At 36.6% G+C, this 16,536-nt stretch overlaps 2 pseudogenes; one reads left to right on the plus strand and one right to left on the minus strand.

The window, feature by feature from the left end:
- Nucleotides 1–4,357: 4,357 nt before the first annotated feature.
- LOC127632821 (probable inactive protein kinase DDB_G0270444) lies at nt 4,358–4,921 on the plus strand (annotated as a pseudogene).
- Nucleotides 4,922–10,940: 6,019 nt separating this feature from the next.
- Nucleotides 10,941–15,668, minus strand: LOC127632439 (uncharacterized; annotated as a pseudogene).
- Between the last annotated feature and the right edge of the window lie 868 nt (nt 15,669–16,536).

Here is a 16,536-nt window from a genome sequence, read left to right on the forward strand (position 1 = left end):
AGGTGTTCTTCAACACGCCAGTGGAATAACAATGATTGAATGTAATAATAAGGTTCTTTGTATTCAAATGATCGCAAGACAAATGTATTTGTCTAACTCTTGGTATCACCCCTAAACTGACATCAAAGCAAATGAAAGAATCCCTAAAACTGCACAACTGACTGACTTTGGAAGAATTGAATTATAATCTTTATTTGTGTAATTATCCGTGTGGATTATCTGTACAATGGGAATTGAAAAGTTGAAGGAGAGAAAAGTCATTTTTTATTCCAGATTTAAGTTTAATTTCAGGTTAACCCTTTCGTATCCCTCTGACACAATTTTGATCTTTTCGTGGAGATTATTAAAATAAATAAAACTATATTCTAAACTTTGAGAAAGGTCAGATTAAAACTATAATTATTAGATTTGCTCCTTTGGGGAAATCAAGGCAAAATTACATAATCCAACACCTATCATACATTTACAATTAAACTATGTTCAAAATCACTTTAATTCATGGTTTTTAAAAGATCAGAACTGACAAAAAATGTTTTTCTATGATCGCTCAAATAAATATGACCATATTATTTTATGAAACGCCATGAAAACAACATGTTGTGAAATTCATTTAAATTCTTGGTAAATATGAATTTTCTCATTTTAAAAAAGCACACAACAGACAGGTACTTCAGAACAACCTCATTACAGGTACATCAGGTTCCTCATTTTTTCACATTGATCGTGTAAGGGAACAAAACGAGAGTCAGTTTGATCAGGTTAAGACAGTGTAAATCTGGAGACATGTGTCTGCTGTGTGTTTCAGTTAGACACATGTCTATTGTTGTGTAATTGAAATCAATGAATGAACAGAGTGTGAGAACCAGAGAAGAACTCACTCACAGACCCTCAATACAACTCAGCTAAGAGACCAGGGGTCAGAGGTCAACATGAATGGACTGGATTACAGCTTTATACTATTTCAACTTTATTCACTAAAAATATCAATTAAAAAATAAAAGAACTGACTCATATTATTTAGAAAACTTATATTTTATTCTTAATTTCCACACATAGAGGCAAACGTTCATTATCAGTGTTGAATTAAACTTCATTATCATGTGAATTGCCACACTTGTATTGTTGTGTATATGTGTGACTGGTCAGAGTGTGGGAAAACTCCAGAGAACAGAGTCACAGTTCTAGTGTCATTAGCATCCTAAACCCCCAACACAACCTCAATATTTGACAAACACACACTTATGGAAATGAAGATATACCTGATGTTGATAGGTAAACATTGATATGGATGTCTCCTCAAATGAACTATTGCACTATTACACTTTATTTGAATGTATTTGTCACCATTCATCAGGTACTTTTAAATCTATATTACACAGAAACAAATCTTCTGCATCAGGTACTTAAGAGAATAAATTCCCAAACATGTTTAATCAGTCACAATTGTAATGAAATCATAAGCACTGTATTATAAAGTGTTGTGTTTTGCATCAAGTCAGGACATGTTCCTCCAAGTCAGATGTTTCCCTCCAGATGGTTGGTGACGTCAGGTAGAGGACAGAGTCTTCATCCGTCACTAATGCCCCATTCAGGACTCTGGATGTCTTTTGTGCTCCATTGATGTGAACACAGAGATTCAGTGTGGGAAACTCATCTGAGATCTCGACACTGAAATAAACACACACAACACACATCTGGAGTCTGAGATAATAGAGACAAAGACCTCTGAATTACAGTACCCATCCATCCATCTATCTATCTATCTATCTATCTATCTATCTATCTATCTATCTGTCTGTCTGTCTGTCTGTCTGTCCGTCCGTCCGTCCGTCCGTCCGTCCGTCTGTCTATCTATCTATCTATCTATCTATCTATCTATCTATCTATCCATCTATCTATCTATCCATCTATCCATCCAACCATCTATCTATCCATCTATCCATCTATCTATCTATCCATCCGTCCGTCCATCCATCTATCTATCCATCTATCCATCTATCTATCTATCCGTCCGTCCGTCCGTCCGTCCGTCTGTCTGTCTGTCTGTCCGTCCGTCTGTCTGTCTGTCTGTCTATCTATCTATCTATCTATCTATCTGTCTGTCTATCCATCCATCCATCTATCTATTTATCCATCCATCCATCCATCCATCCATCCATCTATCTATCTATCTATCTATCTATCTATCTATCTATCTATCTATCTATCTATCTATCTATCTATCTATCTATCTATCTATCTATCTATCTGTCTGTCTGTCTGTCTGTCTGTCTGTCTATCTATCTATCTATCTATCTATCTATCTATCTATCCGTCCATCCATCCATCCATCCATCCATCCATCTATCTATCCATCCATCTATCCATCTGTCTCTGTCTGTCTGTCAGTCTACTGAATGATGTAAGTCTCAAATGAATGGCCGTTCCACACATGTGTACAGTGTTGACTAGCATGTGCTGGTTGAGTGACAGTGATGTGAACATCAGTTGACATTACATAATGTCTCTTTACTTTGTCAGTTTTTATAGTTAATGAATATGCGTAATATTAGTAATAATATTACAGTTTTTCTCAATTGCTTTGGCTCAGTTCTCAAATGTTTTTTTTATTTCCCAAAACATTAAGTTCAGATCTCTGAACAATTCGCTTCTTTTTCACATCAGATTGGAATTTCTTATTGATTTGAGCAACTTGCAAATGCTTTGGCACATGTGTGCAAACAGTACATACAACTGTCTGCAGTTTGGACAACAAATAATTGCATATGGCTTGTTGATCAAAACTGATGACTCGATTCTCACTTACACTGTCAAACACATTTTTTATTGTCTAAGCCATCACATTCAAAACGATCTATTCAATTATCATAATTAGTATACATGAATGTATATTCTAAAATATATCTGACATTGACATTGTTTGTAGTGTTTGCTAAATTGGCACATGACCTCTAATTGCATTCGCAATCTAATTGCAAATTACCTCTAATATGAATCAACCATTTAACCATTTAACCAATCAACTTTGGGAGTATATATATATATATATATATATATATAGATTGCCCACAGCACAATCACTGCTGTAGAAGTTTTTGAGAATGGAGGACATTCACAACCCTGAACTGCAGCAACATGCTCATGGAAGAGTAATTGGAAGGCGTGTAAGAATACGTGGTGGTGGTAGAGGAAGAAATAATCGAGGAAGAGGTGGAAATAGAAGAGACAGAGTCTCTGATGAAATCAGAGCCACACTTGTGGATCATGTCATAAATCATGGTTTAACAATGGAAGAGGCTGGTCAAAGAGTACAGCCTAATGTAAACAGGTCCACAGTGTCATCAATTGTGCAAACCTTTCGTAGGGAAAACAGGTAAATATGTTTTTTTGTTTTGTTTTACAGTATGTAAAGTATTTTTACAGTATAAACAACAATATTGTAAAGGTAAATGCAAGTCTATTTGTTTATTCTATAGAACTGCACGACAACCTCGTGCTGGTGGCAGAGCAGCAGTATTTAACCAACTGCAAGAACAAGAAATTTGCAGCATGGTCATAGCCAACAATTCCATCAGGCTAAGAGAGATCCAAAGTGCAATCATAAATGACAATAATGTCTTAGCAAATATAAATTCTGTCAGCATTTCCATCATAGACAGAGTTTTACAGTTTTTCTCAATCGATTTGGTACATTTCTCCAAACTCGGGTAACTGCTCTCAAAACATTTAACACAGTGATCTGTACACTTCGTAATTGTCCTAAACAGATAGTAAATTCTCCTTAATTTCATACAAATTACAAATCAAAAGCATAATTTTCTCAAAACACTGTGCACAAAATTCCCTAATGTTATCACAGCAGTTCATACAGCCAACCAAATCTTTAATATACCAGGAAAAACTTTTGCAGCTTTTTCATTGGTCTTCACAAAGATCACAAGCATTTTTGTACCATTTTCAAAACACAACAAACAAAACTCTATGAATTGTAAAATAGTCAGTTGCACACCTTATGTCCTCAATTAACCCCAAATTGATATCTGATGAGTTAATAATCCACTCAACACAGAAAAAGCCAATTTCCTAATTGTTCACACAGCTGTCTTAATTACAACAACTACAAAAGGGGAAGAGAAGAAGAACAAAGATGAATGAGGAGAAAAGACAATAAAAAGAATGAGCAGTGGAAAAGGAAGAGGTGTAAGAGTGAGAGGTGGTGGACAGGGTAGAGGGAAAAGAAGAGGAAGAGGAGATGGAGAAGGAGCAAGAAGAGCTGAATATGTAGGAGAAAGAAGAGCTGAGGATGTAGGAGAAAGAGAAAGAAGGGCTGAGGATGAAATAGAAAGAAGAGCTGAGGATGAAAGAGAAAGAAGAGCTGAGGATGAAAGAGAAAGAAGACCTGAGGATGAAAGTGAAAGAAGACCTGAGGATGAAAGTGAAAGAAGAGCTGAGGATGAAAGTGAAAGAAGACCTGAGGATGAAAGTGAAAGAAGAGCTGAGGATGTAGGAGAAAGAGAAAGAAGAGCTGAGGATGAAAGTGAAAGAAGAGCTGAGGATGTAGGAGAAAGTGAAAGAAGACCTGAGGATGAAAGTGAAAGAAGAGCTGAGGATGAAAGTGAAAGAAGACCTGAGGATGAAAGAGAAAGAAGACCTGAGGATGAAAGTGAAAGAAGACCTGAGGATGAAAGTGAAAGAAGAGCTGAGGATGTAGGAGAAAGTGAAAGAAGACCTGAGGATGAAAGTGAAAGAAGAGCTGAGGATGAAAGTGAAAGAAGACCTGAGGATGAAAGAGAAAGAAGACCTGAGGATGAAAGTGAAAGAAGACCTGAGGATGAAAGTGAAAGAAGACCTGAGGATGAAAGTGAAAGAAGACCTGAGGATGAAAGAGAAAGAAGAGCTGAGGATGAAAGAGAAAGAAGAGCTGAGGATGAAAGAGAAAGAAGACCTGAGGATGAAAGTGAAAGAAGAGCTGAATATGTAGGAGAAAGAAGAGCTGAGGATGTAGGAAGAGGAGAAGAGAGAGGAGTAGAGGGAGAAGAGATGGATAGATTGGAGGGCAATGGTATAGTGGAAAGAGAAAGAGTAGAACATATAAGAAGAGATGGACAGAGAGGAAGAGGAGGGCGAGGTGTAAGAGGAGGGCAAGGTGTAAGAGGAGGGAGGAGAGGTAGAAGGATAGGGTACACGCGTGTTTCAAATGAAATCAGAGCCACACTGATTGACCATGTCATAAATCATGGTCTCTCACTGAGAGAAGCTGGGCAGAGAGTTCAGCCCAATATAAACAGATCCACAGTGGCTTCAATTATCCGCACATTTCAGAGGGAAAACCGGTAAGTAACTATATCATTCTACTTCTACAATGATAGTCCATGTAGTCTTGTTTGACATAGGTCTAGATTTCTACAGTAAATGTTCCTGCTTGTCCAAACATTTTTCAGAATTGAAGTTCAAGAACATTCAGGTGAACGAACAAGACTTCTTTCAATTGAACAAGAGCATGCCATTGTTGACATGGTGGTCCAGAACAACACCCTCCGCCTCAAAGAAATTCAGCAAAGGATAACACAGGACAATCAACTGTTCCACAATATCCACCAATGCAGTCTCTCCACAATTGATCGTGTTCTAAGGAGAAATTCAATCCGAATGAAGCAAGTATACAAAGTGCCCTTTGAGAGGAACTCCGTTAGAGTGAAGGAGTTGCGATTCCAGTTTGTTCAAGTATGTGCAACCCAATTACTGCACTTTTATTGTCAAAACAAAGATATATTTTTTCTGAATTTTAAGTATGTGTCAAACTATTCCATGCTACTGTAAGTGAAAAGATTTAGGCATATCTATGTATGCATCAAAGTGTGAACTCAAACTTCAGCAACAGTTTCACAGTAGTATTGACTGCAATCAATGCCATTACTGTAAAACACTAACTTACTGTATTGTACCTTGTGTTCTTTTTACTCTAGAGAATCTTGGAGTTGGATAGCAGTGCAACTCATTATGAGTACCTGTATATTGATGAAGCAGGCTTCAATCTTCACAAAAAAAGGAGAAGAGGGAGAAATGTGATCGGCCGTCATGCTACAGTCAATGTCCCTGGACAACGAGGAGGCAACATCACTCTCTGTGCCACAATTTCTACAACTGGTGTTGTGGCACACAATGCTGTCTTGGGACCATATAACACAGCAAGGCTCCTACATTTTTTAAATCTCCTCAATGAAATCCTCTTTCCGCAGGGTGATCAGGAGCAAATGGTGCGGAATTTTGTAGTTGTTTGGGACAATGTCCAATTCCACCATTCAGCACTAGTGCGAGAGTGGTTTGAGAATCACCCACGTTTCAGGATGGTGTTCCTTCCACCATATTCAAGGCGTTTTTTCCCACGATGCATGACTCGTGAAAACATTTGCTGTGATGTTGATGAAATTCTCTGGCCAGATGTAATTGAGAGGCATGATCAATAAATTAATTGATTCAATGAATGCAGTTTTTTTTTTTAAACCTATGTACTTATTTGCATTTTTTTTTTTTTTTGTGGGGTGACAACTCATTGTAATACACCTGGACTCATCATTAAAGAACTTAATGAAAAACATGTATTTGCATTTATTTCTTTGTGTATCTTCAGCTGAATTTGTTATCAAATCAACAGAGAACACACTTTTAGTTTTGGTGTTAATATTGAATTTTAATAAATGCATTACTAGAATAAAATGCTGTGTTTCATTGTGCAGTGAATACTTAACGGTTTTGCCAACATAAGAGTGTGTTTAGTTTGCTGTGTTAACTGTTTTGAGAGCAGTTACCTGAGTTTGGAGAAATGTACCAAATCGATTGAGAAAAACTGTAAAAAGACATCAGATGACTATGAAACAGCTCTATAAGGTGCCATTTGAGAGGAACAGTGAAAGAGTCAAGGCGTTGCGGTACCAGTATGTCCAGGTAAACCATTGGTGTGCACTTAGTGAGTTTTCCTGTTTTTCTAAGATGCCTGTATTACTTTACTGTAAGTTTCAGAAACCCATAAGAAAAAACATTTACTGTTACATTTTTTTCTGTGTTTCTTCATAGAGAATCATGGAGTTAGAAGTACATGAAACGACCCACATTCTTGTTTTTGTGGATCGAGGCTGGGTTTAATCTGTCCAAAGGCCGGAGACGTGGTCGCAATCTCATTGGACACCGAGCCACAATTGACACACCAGGCCAACGTGGGGCCAATATTACAATGTGTGCTGCCATTTCAGAGAACGGTGTGAGCACACATATTCCACACATTGGGCCCTATAATACCCAACTTCTCCTGGCCTTCCTAAATGCACTTTACAGAGACCTGATTCCAGAACAAGAAAGAGGTTTAGTTAGACCACATTTGCCTAATTATGTTGTTGTCTGGGATAATGTCAGCTTCCACCGAACCAACAGTGTTAGGGACTGGTTTGCTGCACATGAAAGGATAACAGTGGAATTCCTTCCACCATACTCTCCATTCCTAAATCCAATAGAAGAGTTTTTTTCAGCATGGAGGTGGAAAGTGTATGATCATAGACCACAAAATCAGATTTCTTTGTTGGATGCCATGAATGCTGCATGTGAGGACATCACAGCTGACCATTGCAGGGGATGGGTGCGGCATTCAAGGAGATTTTTTCCACGGTGTGTGGCAATGGAAAACATCAGATGTGATGTTGATGAAAATCTTTGGCCTGACCAACGTGAGCGACAAGATGTCCACCAAGAATAATTTGTTTGTTTTGTTTTTTTTCCCATGAATGTTATTTGTTGTTTGTGTATTTGTGGTAATACACAAATATGAAATGTAAAGTGAAATCTTGTTACTCTTGTCAGTTACTTTACATGTACAGTAAATACACTTGTATTGTGTATATACACATGAAGTACAAAAATAAACACTGTAAAAATACAAATGTTCATAGACTTTTTTTTCTACATACTATTGACTTTTCTCAACAAATATGAGATTTGTTTACAGTAAACCCTTAATTTTCATGGTTGACTGTTGTGGTGAAAAAACAACTAAACATTTTGACCAGTGTGGCTCACACAATGACAAAAATACTTTAGATTTTGGTGGCCTTGGCCAAATTATTGACACAATAACTAGGTTTTGAAGCATGAATTAAATGTTTTGGGTGAGTAACTACATTTTGCAGACATGCTATAAAGTTTTGAAGTTCCTGCAAACAGTTGTGACATTTGCACTCACAGTTTAGAGAATGTTAAGACTGTTTCGAAAAATGTGCCAAAGCAATTGAGAAAAACTGTAATAACATGCATTCTTATAATAATACTCATAGAATACTAAATATTGAATATCGTAATGTCAAAGCTTCACACAAATTATATTGATGTGTGTTTATACATTTGCACTGATTTCTTTCATTGTTTTGACATTGTGACTATGTACTAAGAAGGTAATATGTAATGTAATCCTTAAGAAATTATTGAAATGTGCTAATTTGTTACTAAAGAAGCATTTCATTGTATTTGACCAGTTGAAAACAGTTTAGTTGCTTAATGAAGTGTGGACATCATACAGTAAACAGTGTCTTTTTTGCCAATTCAAATTTTGTGAAGTCAAATGTATTTTGTTGGGCAAATCTCTCTAGACATTCATCAGTCTATTGTTCTTTTGAGAGATGACAGCTGTTCCATGCTCTACTGTCTTGAAAGAAGATATTTCACATTATATAATGTTCAGTATCCTGTTCATTACATCAGTAGTCATGGCTTGGTTTCCAGAGAATACTCCTCAAAAGAACGGCATTAAATGGCATTAAACATCTGTTCAACCTCCAATTACTGTCACCTGAAAAACAGCCACTGCATTTAAATCATCATACATGTGTATACGTACATGTGCATGAACATGTATTCAGTAGCGTTGATATGGTAACTGGATGACAACCATTCAACGGCCTCCCAGGGGACTTTTCATGATAGGATCAAAGGTTCATTAGCATTTGAATAGGCACATGTCTATTGTTCACTGTGGGAACGCTCTGGTACACAGATCACAGATCAGTCTCATTAGCATCCCTAAACCTCAATAAAACTCAATATACTGCAACCAAGATAACAGCCTTGTTCTCACTCACAACAAAGAAATAAGAAGACAAACCCAGTCTCACAAATGTACATTTAAACACCAGAATTGACCAATTTTGAGCACATTGACTAAATTCTCCTTTGCATTAGTGTACCAGAGCAACGGTATTTAACCTGTAGGGGCACCAGACATTAAAATGATAGAAGTTTATTTAGGATAAAGAATGTTCAGAGTGGAAAACTAGCCTACATATTATTGCATACTTCCATGCTGTATACTGGCTGCTATTGTTTTGTGAGCAACAATAAGCATGATACATACAACAATAAACATTTTAATGAATAGTATACTGCATTGGTTGTTGCAATAGAGTGGTATACACAGTTTATACACCATGATATTCTAAAGTGTTGGTTACCAAGTGGCTCATCTACTCACTGTCAATGAATAAAAGTATGATATGGAGAAAATGCCAAACTCAAGCACTTATTACCAAAATATCACCCAACAGTGACCCATAATGAACCTTTAATATTCTCTCAGATCACGAATGACCCTAACTGAAAAATATACATAAATTCCAGCATTTTTTAAAATCTTTTATATAATATAATATAACATAATATAAAATAATTCAATATAATATAATACAATATATTATAATATAATTCAACATAATATAATATAATAAAATATTATGGGTATTTATTTTATTTTATTGTCAAACTTAAATTATTAAATTACATTATATTATATTAATTTAGATGAATTTCCTCTCCCTGTCTGATCATCTAAATGACATTTAAAAACTTGATCCCAATAGAGACAATTACAAAGGCACGCTGGTTGGTCCACAATGCTAAGCAACATCTTTCTAACCACAGAAGCATATATATATATATATATATACAGTGCCTTGCAATAGTATTCAGACTCCTGACCAATTCTGTCACATTACCGAATTACCAATGGTACACTGAAATTTCATTCTGGTTGGTATTTTATTTCAAAACACTGAAACTCAAAATCAGTTATGGTAAGGCAACATTGTTTTTTTGTTGGGAAATATTTTTTATGAAAAATAAAAAAACTGCAATATCTTGCTTGCATATGTATTCACCCTATATTTTGCTCCATCCATTCTTCCTAACAAGATTCCCTAATCTATGCATTTATATTACTTTATCTCTAACTTCTGTGGAATGCTCTTTGGTCTTTATTTTCCTTCAGATACACAGCCTGAACAATGATCCTTCAACAATGGGTTTTTATCCAGAAAATGCCATTGCAACTTTAATGATTCACAGGTGGATGCCAATGGTAAAATTACCAAAAAAAAAAAGGAAAAAAGTCATCGTTAGGACAATTTCTGTCATCTGTGTAACCTGGCAGCTTCCACAGCACACGGGTTGTATACCTATATACCTGTATTATATATTATATATATTTTTAATAATTCCCAACATAAAACCAATGTCACCTAACAATAATTGAGTTCCAGTGTTTTAAAATAAAATATCAAACACAATTCAATTTCATTGCACCAATTGTAATTCAGTAATATGAGATAATTGGTCTGGGGTCTGAATAATTTTGCAAGGCACTGTATATATATATATAGATCCGTTAAGTTTAACTGTTCTGTGTTAACAATATACTCTTCAAGACTATAAAGAGTAACAGATAATAACTTGAGCTTTGTCTTATAATAAGAGGCCTACCTAATAGCAAGCCCCAGGAATAATTAAGACTTGTGAAAACTGAATCAATACATAATGCACTACTCTGTGAAGATCCCGAAATGAACAGACAAAATCACAGATTGTTTTTTGTTTTGTTTTTGTTGATTGTTTTATTTCGCCATGACTGGTACATTCAATGGCCCTTGTGTTATTATTAAATGCCTTCACAAAAGGAAACATAATTTTCACATACAAAGTGAAAAGGGTTTTTACAGTGAATAGATATGCAAATGGACTATTAAAAGGCAGTTTAGTAACTCTGTACACAGTACAGATAGTAGTGAGGTATGACCTCTACAAGCAATTCAGCAGACTTTACAAGCTTTTACAATCTCACGATTAACATTAACAATATAATCTGCAGCATTTCCTCAGAAACACAAAAACAAGCCCATTTGGGTTTAAACAAATTCACACACGACTGAAAATAAAAATCAAAGAAAACGTGTTTTTCCAAATATTGGATGATGGCCACACTTTCAAAACAAAGGATGAGCAACATATTGCTTAGATTTGAGAAGACGTCTTTAACACTTGAAAGAATTATGAGCTGAATTTACACACATTAGGTCAGTATGAATGTCTAGCATGACAGCTTTACAGAGGAATATTTCTGACCAATGTGGTCATCTTCTTTGAGTTGAGTTCCAGTTTATGAAGGTCTACCAAGGCCTCCAGACGGCGCTCTTGTTGACATTCATCTACTTTACTGAAGGTGTTCTGGTCTGAGGAGTTCAGCTGAGGCAGGACACTTTTCCTCCTGTTCTGCTCACATGATGTCTGCAGGTTCTGCAAGTGTCTTCTCTGTGTCTTCATCTCCAGGATATCTGGATATTCCAGCTGGGAATCAGGCTGCTGCTTGAGGAACTCTGGAGCCAGAAGACACTTGAGCTGCTCAATGCTGCTGTTGATTCGTTCTCTGCGCATCTTCTCCACTGTCGGCTTTCTCATCTGAAAACAACAACAAAACACGTTGAGTGAACTTGCCTTCAGAAAGATGAGACATGAAAGCTGCTGTAGTAATGTTGCTGTAATGTGAATGTACCTTGTTGTTGAGAGGGAGATGCTCCTTTGAGATGATTGTAGGTGTCATGTCTGTATCTCTGTGCTGTACATCTCTCTGTGCCGAGTGAGTCTGATTTGTACTGGCTGCAGCTCCTCTATTTATACTCCCAAATCTCCATATGAATGTGTGAGGTTTGAGCTTGTTGGAGTTTCTCACAGTTTGTAGCCAATGGAAGATCTCCATCAGACAATGAGGAATGTGGGGCCACCACATGCTCAATGATCCTCTATCAGGGGCACAAAGCCAGTGTCTCGGGAGCAGATGATGGAGGGAATCACTGTGTGAATCTGGGAAAGTGCTGACGCTGTAGAGAGAACAGACCTGCGGCCTGATGTTCACATCAATGTCACTCAACCAGCACATGCTAGTCAACTGTACACACGTGTGGAACGGCCATTCATTTGAGACTTACATCATTCAGTAGACTGACAGACAGACACGGACGGACGGACAGACAGACAGATAGATAGATGGATAGATGGATGGATGGATAGATAGATAGATAGATAGATAGATAGATAGATAGATAGATAGATAGATAGATAGATAGAGATGGATGGATGGATGGATGGATGGATGGATGGATAGATAGATAGATAGATAGATAGATAGATAGATAGATAGATAGATAGATAGATAGATAGATAGATGGATAGATAGATAGATAGATAGATAGATAGATAGATAGATAGATAGATAGATAGATAGATAGATAGATAGATGGATGGATGGATGGATGGATGGATGGATGGGTACTGTAATTCAGAGGTCTTTGTCTCTATTATCTCAGACTCCAGATGTGTGTTGTGTGTGTTTATTTCAGTGTCGAGATCTCAGATGAGTTTCCCACACTGAATCTCTGTGTTCACATCAATGGAGCACAAAAGACATCCAGAGTCCTGAATGGGGCATTAGTGACGGATGAAGACTCTGTCCTCTACCTGACGTCACCAACCATCTGGAGGGAAACATCTGACTTGGAGGAACATGTCCTGACTTGATGCAAAACACAACACTTTATAATACAGTGCTTATGATTTCATTACAATTGTGACTGATTAAACATGTTTGGGAATTTATTCTCTTAAGTACCTGATGCAGAAGATTTGTTTCTGTGTAATATAGATTTAAAAGTACCTGATGAATGGTGACAAATACATTCAAATAAAGTGTAATAGTGCAATAGTTCATTTGAGGAGACATCCATATCAATGTTTACCTATCAACATCAGGTATATCTTCATTTCCATAAGTGTGTGTTTGTCAAATATTGAGGTTGTGTTGGGGGTTTAGGATGCTAATGACACTAGAACTGTGACTCTGTTCTCTGGAGTTTTCCCACACTCTGACCAGTCACACATATACACAACAATACAAGTGTGGCAATTCACATGATAATGAAGTTTAATTCAAGACTGATAATGAACGTTTGCCTCTATGTGTGGAAATTAAGAATAAAATATAAGTTTTCTAAATAATATGAGTCAGTTCTTTTATTTTTTTAATTGATATTTTTAGTGAATAAAGTTGAAATAGTATAAAGCTGTAATCCAGTCCATTCATGTTGACCTCTGACCCCTGGTCTCTTAGCTGAGTTGTATTGAGGGTCTGTGAGTGAGTTCTTCTCTGGTTCTCACACTCTGTTCATTCATTGATTTCAATTACACAACAATAGACATGTGTCTAACTGAAACACACAGCAGACACATGTCTCCAGATTTACACTGTCTTAACCTGATCAAACTGACTCTCGTTTTGTTCCCTTACACGATCAATGTGAAAAAATGAGGAACCTGATGTACCTGTAATGAGGTTGTTCTGAAGTACCTGTCTGTTGTGTGCTTTTTTAAAATGAGAAAATTCATATTTACCAAGAATTTAAATGAATTTCACAACATGTTGTTTTCATGGCGTTTCATAAAATAATATGGTCATATTTATTTGAGCGATCATAGAAAAACATTTTTTGTCAGTTCTGATCTTTTTAAAAACCATGAATTAAAGTGATTTTGAACATAGTTTAATTGTAAATGTATGATAGGTGTTGGATTATGTAATTTTGCCTTGATTTCCCCAAAGGAGCAAATCTAATAATTATAGTTTTAATCTGACCTTTCTCAAAGTTTAGAATATAGTTTTATTTATTTTAATAATCTCCACGAAAAGATCAAAATTGTGTCAGAGGGATACGAAAGGGTTAACCTGAAATTAAACTTAAATCTGGAATAAAAAAATGACTTTTCTCTCCTTCAACTTTTCAATTCCCATTGTACAGATAATCCACACGGATAATTACACAAATAAAGATTATAATTCAATTCTTCCAAAGTCGTCAGTTGTGCAGTTTTAGGGATTCTTTCATTTGCTTTGATGTCAGTTTAGGGGTGATACCAAGAGTTAGACAAATACATTTGTCTTGCGATCATTTGAATACAAAGAACCTTATTATTACATTCAATCATTGTTATTCCACTGGCGTGTTGAAGAACACCTGAATTGGTTTCCAGGACAGAACAGAGAGTAGATTTGACTTTTTTATTTTATTCTGTTTTGTAAGGAATGAATGTCATTTGACTATGAATGCAAATAAATAGGTGATAAAATACCAGAACATTTGCATGAAGAAGCATATAAGACAACAGATGAAATATAATAAACTTTACAAAAGTGATTTTCAACATTTGCATCTCAACATGAGAATATTATCAGGAGTAATTTTAAGCACTTCAGCGGTTTCAACAGAAACTGTTCAGAGATTTAACTGTTAATATATTCCTCTAAAGGACGAAATATCAGGCAGAACATGATCAATCAGAGGTCAACAGAAGTGAGTTAACCACATTGTATAGCAGAAAAAGGAAGAATCAATAACATGATCTTATGAGATGATCATCTGTCCTATGAGGACATCACAGCATTTATCACATTGATAAAATCTCCAGAACCAATTCCCAATGTGGGATATTTGTGTTTTACATAAAGCGAGTGTTTGAACTAATTTAACATCAAGCGTGAGATTTACAATCTCATAATGAAAAGCTGATTGCCTTCATGGAAGGTGTATAAAAATGTATCCAAAAATACACAATACATTTCCAAGCATGGAAACGAAATTGGGTCGATATTGCCCAAAATATTGCCAAAGCAAAAAATAACAAAGTGACATCTAACACGATGTGTATGATCAAATCTGATTCAATTTAATAGTCTCTGGATACCAGAGAGAAAGTTTGTGAACCAAAATATGGTCCACATACTCAGTGTCTAAAACAAACATGACTTGTTGCTTGTTGAAGTCTTGCAGCCTTTGGGTGTCTCCAGGGGCGCAACAGGTGGAATTATACTGTGAAGCCCAGATCTTCAGGAACAGTCTTACGTCTCACTTGAGATCATGTCTGTAACTGCAGGAAGTAGTTCTGTTGCTCTGAAGAAGCTTGTGCTGGAGACTGAACATGCAGCTGCTAGTTTCATACTAAACTGACGGTCATCTCCAGGATATCTGGATATTCCAGCTGGGAATCAGGCTGCTGCTTGAGGAACTCTGGAGCCAGAAGACACTTGAGCTGCTCAATGCTGCTGTTGATACGTTCTCTGCGCATCTTCTCCACTGTCGGCTTTCTCATCTGAAAACAACAACAAAACACGTTGAGTGAACTTGCCTTCAGAAAGATGAGACATGAAAGCTGCTGCAGTAATGTTGCTGTAATGTGAATGTACCTTGTTGTTGAGAGGGAGATGCTCCTTTGAGATGATTGTAGGTGTCATGTCTGTATCTCTGTGCTGTACATCTCTCTGTGCCGAGTGAGTCTGATTTGTACTGGCTGCAGCTCCTCTATTTATACTCCCAAATCTCCATATGAATGTGTGAGGTTTGAGCTTGTTGGAGTTTCTCACAGTTTGTAGCCAATGGAAGATCTCCATCAGACAATGAGGAATGTGGGGCCGCCACATGCTCAATGATCCTCTATCAGGGGCCCGAACACACACAGCTGCTGGAGTCACAGAGACACACACTTTCACACACTTCTGCATGCATCACATTAAATCACTCACACTATAGAAGTGTGTCGGTTCTCACAGGACTAAATCATACATGCTGTGTGTTTACTCACAGGAGAAACTCTTTGATAAGATACATTTTGCAGAACATTTCATAATATTTCGTCAGATCATCCAACAGAATTTTGTCAAATGTGTCTAAGAATGAAACTTTTCCCGCCAGTCAGTCAGATGTTTCTCTCCAGATGGTTGGTGACGTCAGGTAGAGGACAGAGTCTTCATCCGTCACTAATGCCCCATTCAGGACTCTGGATGTCTTTTGTGCTCCATTGATGTGAACACAGAGATTCAGTGTGGGAAACTCATCTGAGATCTCGACACTGAAATAAACACACACAACACACATCTGGAGACCCACATGATTGATTAGTTTCAGGAGAAATTATTAATTTCATATCATTAATTTAGCATAAATTGGATGTTATTATGTTATTACAACTAATATGTGTCAATTTAGTTTAGGTTGTTTAGGAAGTTTCACATTAAAAATGTGATGTTATGTGATTACATTTGTAAGGCACTCAAGGGCTTCAAAAAGAGAAATTATATGCTAAACCATCAAGGTCTGATGAGAAGTAGTAATAGTACGAGATGGC

Source organism: Xyrauchen texanus, chromosome 39, assembly GCF_025860055.1.
Source record: "Xyrauchen texanus isolate HMW12.3.18 chromosome 39, RBS_HiC_50CHRs, whole genome shotgun sequence".
In the NCBI taxonomy this organism is placed as follows: Eukaryota; Metazoa; Chordata; class Actinopteri; order Cypriniformes; family Catostomidae; genus Xyrauchen; species Xyrauchen texanus.